The sequence below is a fragment of the Megalobrama amblycephala genome, linkage group LG16, assembly GCF_018812025.1.
Source record: "Megalobrama amblycephala isolate DHTTF-2021 linkage group LG16, ASM1881202v1, whole genome shotgun sequence".
Taxonomy (NCBI): domain Eukaryota; kingdom Metazoa; phylum Chordata; class Actinopteri; order Cypriniformes; family Xenocyprididae; genus Megalobrama; species Megalobrama amblycephala.
The window spans coordinates 33989127-33996561 of record NC_063059.1 but is presented as its reverse complement, the minus strand read 5'-3'; positions in this window follow the sequence as shown (position 1 = coordinate 33996561).

The following is a 7435-nucleotide window of genomic DNA, read 5'->3' as shown; positions in this document are numbered from 1 at the left end:
TTCTGTAAATAATTTTAAACATCTCTACATTTTTATCCCAAAGATAAGATGACAGACTAAAAGACAGAGAGCAGTAAATATTAACATATCTAATGTTTAGTAAATTATCATTTGATATACAGTACGTAGGAGATGTTTCACACTAATAAAGAAGCATTTGAATACGAGATATCAGCCTTTTTTTTTTTTGGTAGTTTTATACTTTATTCCAGGAACAGAGCAACAGAAGTAGAGCCTAGAATTCACATTCCAGTTAAGACAATGCAGTTTATCATGTGATGAATCCTGTGAGCTCATATCTCATTATTTTTTTTATCAGTATAGTTCTTTAAAACTCAATTTTTTTTTTTTGACGACTGCACTTTATCTAATCTTTACTATCAACTTTCTTTAGTTGAGAGCCATATTATCTAATACATACGATGCAAACTGTACATATATAATGAAAATGGAATTATTCAGCAGCATTTGCGGTGCCTAATGGATCTCAACAACTATCTTGCATATAGACAGTAGTGGCATGTAACAGGATGATTTCACAATGTGGCTGTGTATGAATGTTTCGCCAATCATTATTACATATTCGGGTCTTTAGCGACCCTGATGTATCTCTAACACGGATGGTTCTGTTGCAATAATATAAAACGTTCCTGATATTAGAGTAACAATTAAAGAGGAATAAAATAAAGCATATTTTGTTACCTTTTGGAGCTTGGAAGGGTTCAGTTTGAGCAGATGTTTTATACCATCATCACTGTCCTCGTACATTCAGCATATGGCTCATATTTTTGATCTCAAACATATCTTCAAAATCAGTATTTTGATCGCTGACAGCTTCTTGACCAGAGAGAGTGACAGTGACACTAATATTTGATTTTTGAACAGTAAATCGCTGAGCCATTTCGAGTTTTGCTGATGATACTTCCTATTCTTTTGTTTTCTGCCTGCAGCAACTATGAGTGAAACGTCACTTCATCATTGTGTATCATTGCCACCTTGTGGAATAAAGGTGAATTGCACTTATTCAGTCATCAAAGATTCAATTATTGTTGTGCAGAAAAAAATAGACTCACATTATTACATACCTCGGGTCGTTAGCGACCATATACAAATTTTACAAAAAAATGAATGGGAAAGCAGGCATTCTTTTATAATTTTATTCTCTTTTTTTTTCTTGTTATATTGTTTTTAATGAATTGATTGAGGAATACTAAGAACTGAGATTGATGTCTTTTAACTTTAAAAAAATAACGAGGAGGAGGTTAGTGAACGATGTTCCGGGTCACTAAAGACCCGAGGTAAGCGTTTAAGGATTAATGTGGACTTACACTAAACTGAACGTTGATGACTGAATGTTGAGCATCACAGCAGGATTACTCTTGGTTTCCTAACATGTACAGCAAACTGGCTTATATAACGCACTTTATTCATATTTGATCTGAGAGAATCCATGTGGAATTTCTTAACTTTGATGTTTTTTGTTTGTTTGTTTTACAGTCTCTTTGTACTTTTGTCTGGAATAGAACATTGTAGTCTTCTATGAAGGGGTTTAACCAAAGCAATGGTTTTATTTGCATATAACTCCACCTGCATTTGACAATCCTGCAATCTTTGTTTTGATTGGCCGGTACTGTTTTTCAGGTTTACTCAGAACATTAAAGCTATTTGAAAACAGCCTGCCCTCTTGATTCACAAGATAACAGAGATCTATGGAAAATTATAGGCTGTAGCGCTGTAAGTGAACAAATGCCAGGTCATCTGGAGGTAGAGGTCTAGATTTCCTGCTCAAGGGCCTTAAATAGATGAAACGGACTCAAAATCTGATTTAAATCATGCAGGTTGTACTCACATTTCCTCCATTTATAACATTACTGTCTGGCATACAGCCGGCCTCATCACATCTACAGGAAATGGGTTTACTGATTGTCATGTCAGCACTTGTGTACTCTTGTATCATTAAGAACATCACATACAGTGCGTCATGTGAAGCAGGGCTACTGAAGGGATCAGGTATCAAATGTGTCAGAAGCTAACTATTGGGATACCATGGTATTTTACCAAATAACTAGCCCAATTTTCATTCCTCTTAGTGATAAAATATATAGGCTTTTCAGTTGCTGGTACTGATAGAGAGCAGGGCTGATGAAATGCCAATATATACACTACTGGAGTCATTGACATTTTTTAATATTTTGGAAGTCTTTTAATAAAGTTGAAAAATATATATTTTGTAACACTATAAATGTCCTAACTGTCACTTCTAATCAATTTGATGCAACCTTGCTGAATAACAGTATTAATAAAAATTAAAAATATATATTTTTAATCTTACTTACCCCAAACTTTAAATAGTAGTTTATCACTGTTTCTCAAAAAATATTAACAAACTGTTTTCAACATTAATAATAATACATGTTTGATAATATTAAGAAAATGTAATGAATGATTTAGAAGTACATAAAATAACTAAAATGAGCATATATATATATATATATATATATATATATATATATATATATATATATATATATATATATATAATCTCAAGGCAGTTTATTTGGAACTTCATCACTTCTGTTAATCAGTCAATAATTTCATATAATTATTTAATTGTTGCTGTAACCAGTTAAAAATTGTATTCAATTCTACATTATGAAATCTATTGTAAAACTAAATCATTTTCCAAAATTAAAATAAAGTTGAAAAAAATCAATATTAGATTTAAAATAAATTAAACTTAAACTTGTTTCCATTTAAATACCAAGGCAACATTTTTAATGTTTTAGTTTAAGTACTAATGTCACTGCAACTGAAATAAAATAAAGCAGAATAGAAATATTCAAAAATAATAATTAAAATGTTAAAAGCAAATAACAAAACTACTAAAACACATACTAAAATGAAAACTGAAAATATAAAAGTAAAAGCTAATTCACAATATAAATAAACACTACAGTATATAAATAATACTAAATTAACACTATGGTCCTGATTTAAAAAAAACAAAAAAAAACAAATTGCAATCAGTTGCACTACCACACTGTAACCAGCAGAGGGAAGCAACACCACTCCCAACAAGAGACCCACTGAGACACCCATTCAGGATTTCACTCATTCTAGGACCTTGCACATTTTTATTATATTTGTAACATTAATTCATATACAAAAAAAAACTGAAGAGGTATCAAAAGTCTACTAAAAAAAGGGACTGAACATGACAACAGGCATCACTCATTCAGCACATTGCCAAAAAAAAACTGCAATTTCTACCTCTGGTTCATTTAAGGACAAAAGGATCAAAATGGCCTTATATTACCTGACTCCACTGTTTAATCCATGGGTCTTTTATCATTTATATTGTACTTGTACAGGAAGAGAAAGATTACGCACAAAGACAAAGATCTAACAAATACTTCATCAAATTATTTAATGAAAATCTTAAAGGGTTAGTTCAAACAAATTTAAACAATTACAATTTACTCACCCTCAAGTTGTTCCAAAACTGTATGAATTTCTTTATTCTGCTGAACACAAAAGAAGATATTTTGAAGAATATGGGAAACAGAACAGTTGATGGACCCAGTTGACTTGGATAGTATTTTTTTTTTCCATACTATGGAAGTCAATAAGAACAAGCAACTGTTTGGGTACCGACATTCTTCAAAATATCTCAACAGAAGAAAGAAATTCATACAGGTTTGGAACAACTTGAGGGGGAGTAAATGATGGCAAAGTTTTCAGTTTTGGGTGAACTATCCCTTTAAAGGTGATAGAGAGGATTTTTTCGTCGACTGAGAATCCAAAAACTGTTACTGAGTTTTTGAAATGAGCGCATGCGTAAGAACAACCCCCCTCCTTCACAGCTCATTTCAAGGGAACGCCTCCCAAAACTCGTGCACGAGTATTGGAACACGAGTGTTTACCACCGGCATTCGCTGTGTTGTGTTAGTGGATTCATTATGTCGGACTCAACGCAGGTAACTCATAATCTGCAGTTGTTACTCCTGTCTCCTGACAAAAACATTGCATGCGGCGCCTGTAGAGTGTGGAAAGTTACTGGAGCGTCTCTCACAAGGAACGTCATGGCAGTGATTGACAAGCCAGAGGGCCAATCGTTTACGCGATGATCGTGATTGGCTGATGTTTTTAAGGCCCTACCTCGTGCACAGATGATGTATATTAATATTATTCCTTTCAGTGCACCTAATAAATAGTCTTTTATCAGTTAGTAAAGACAGTTTCAAGTAATATTGCAAAAATGTATAAAACAAAACATCCTCTTTAGCACCTTTAAGTCTTGTTGCACAAGAAATTATGTAATGCACTGCTTATAAAACATTCACATCCCATACCTTCATTATGCCAGTTTTTTAATATAACACCTACATTTACTGAGAAATAGTTGTGGCCTAATGGTTAGAGAGTCAGACTTTCTAACCTGAAGGTTGTGGGTTCGAGTCTCAGTACAGGTGTTGGGAGTGAATGAACAACGCTCTCTTCCACTCTCATTACCCACAAGTGAGGTGCCCTTGAGCAAGACACCTAAGACACCAATCACTCACTGGGTGCCGTAGCAAAAATGGCTGCCCACTGCTGTGTTTGTGTTCAATACTCACTGCTGCTCTTGGATGGGTGAAATGCCGAGCACAAATTCCGTGTATGGGACACCATACTCACTTGGCTACACGTCACTTTCACTTTCGGACATCTATAGCCCTTGTCTCCACTAAATTGTTGGCTGTTTGCTGTTTTAAGCCATTGAGGTCCGCCGCTCTATTCGAGTCTGAATCATTACATATTTCACTATAAGCTTGTTAATCAGTCTCTTAAAATGCATAACATCATTTGCATGAACAGATTAGTCCACTGCAGGACGCTGTCATGCACGCTGTCATGCACTTTGTGTTTATCTCCTCCAGCAGATGCACATGCCCGGACCGTGAGCTCCAGCCCGGCAGAAAAAAGAGCACCACGTGCCAGTTCAGCAGAAAGCATTATTGTAATTCCTTAATCCCCATTTCACACATTATTATGTCAAATGAAACTGCCCAGTTGTTTTGGGTCGAACTTAATCTGGGCCATTGTTTATTTGAATATGGACTGCAAATAGCCTGCTTATAAAATATAACACATGGCCCAAAAAAAAAAAAAAAAGATGCGGTGGACGCATCAATGAAGAATATTGTATACTCACCAGTGTCCTCTCTTATACTGGGAGCCTTTGCGAGTTTAATTTATATCCGTGTGCCCAGTGTTTTTCTGCTTACTGTGGCTCTTTTTGGATGATTATTAATGGCTGTTTTGCTTCTGTATCCATGGCAACTTATCCTGCACTGTCCCGTTTTCCCCCTCATCCACACAGTCAGGACAATAAGAGGAGAGTCTCCACCGCGGAAAGCATTCTCTCATTTTCTCACGCTTCCCCGGGGAAGATATGGCGCCTTGCTTGGGTCCATTTAACAATTCTGATCCTCCGCTTCTGACACACAAAGAGGCACTAATAGCGGCTGATGGTCTGTGACTTTTTAATTTCAAAAAGTCCATTCATAAATCTTTTCAAGGGTCTCTATTAGATTGTTGTGAACAAGAGGAACCATACATAACCAGTATAGTGAAATAATGGAACAGCACATCAACATTTTCCGTTTTGTTTCATAGCCCCAGACGGACCATACCGAAGACATTAATGTGGTGATGGAGATTAATTCTACATATTTCCATAGAAATGTGGTCCTTTTTTTTTATTTTTTGTCATTGCACTAAAAATAAAATGATTTATAATAAACCTGGAGCAAATTTAAACTATGTATTTAAAAATATCATTAAGTATATACATCATGGTAGTATTTGTGTATATTTGTGTATATATATATATATATATATATATATATATATATATATATATATATATATATTATTTATTTATTTATATATATATATATATATATATATATATATATATATATTTATATATACACTGTATATCAGGGCTAGTTACTAGCCACTCAGCATTTTCACTGGCTACAATTTTGACCTTGATACCATGGGGAAATACTACCATATAGATATTTTTAATATTATCTCATAATTTGGCAGCAGGTATATTAGGCTGCTGTCACTTTAAGACCTGATGCACGGATCCATTACTGTTTACATTCACTTAAAGGAATAGTTCACCCAAAAATGAAAATTACCCATAATTTATTCACCCTCAAGCCATCCTATATGACTTTTTGTACGCCATTATACATGACGTACTATGCTATGTCCTATGTTATAACGCGTAGTATGTCATGTCATTGTGTACTATGTCGTAGAAGTTAACACTTTTTGGATGCAAGTTAAATGAGTATGGCTGTCGTGCCAGAAGCTTGTTATTTTACTTTATAAAGTTTTAAATAAGGATATTTGTCTTACACAATTGCATCGATTCGCTTCAGAAGGCCTTTATTAACCCACCATAATGTGGATTACTTTTATAATTGATGGATACACTTTTTTGGACTTCAAAATCTCATCCTCCAATCACTCCCATTATAAAGCTTAGAAGAGCCAGGATATTTTTTAATGTAACTCAGATTGTGTTTGGCTGAAAGAAGATAGTCATATACACCTAGGATGGCTTAAGGGTGAGTAAATCATGGGGTAATTTTCATTTTTAGGTGAACTATCCCAAACTATTAGTTTTGAAAAGTGGATAAAAATTCTTTAATCGCAAGCCCTGTGCAAGAATTCTTACTAATAAGATGCTCTCTTCAACGTTTCAACTACATAGGGGTTCTAGACAAGGTTGTGCTTTATCTCCCTTACTCTTTGCTTTGGCACTTGAGCCCTTAGCACACGTTATTCGATCCGATCCCAATATCCATGGATATAACACAAAGAATACAGTAAGTAAAATTTCATTATATGCTGATGATATTCTGTTATATATTACTAAACCTCAGGTTACTATCGCAAGAATCTTAGAAGATATCTCTCATTTTGGTACGTTCTCAGGGTACAGGATAAACTGGTCTAAGAGCGAATTAATGCCTATAAAGGTACGAGATCTTTCTGTTGCGCAAAACTTTCCTTTTAAATTAACACATCATAAATTTACTTATTTAGGAATTGAGGTTACGAAAGATTTTCAATCATTATTCAAAGCCAACTTCCCCCCCCTAGTGTCCAAATTGAAAAATAATATTCAGTTTTGGGGATCACTTCCTATCTCCTTAGTAGGAAGGGTTAATATTATTAAAATGATTTTTCTACCTCAAATTCTCTATCTTTTTCAAAACATTCCTGTATTTTTACCTAAGATTTTTTTCAAGCAACTGGATTCAATCATTATTCCTTTTTTGTGGGATTTTAAAGCTCATAGAATAAGCAAAGCTCACCTTTGTAAACCCAAAGCTGTAGGCGGATTGGCACTCCCTAATTTCTCTCTGTA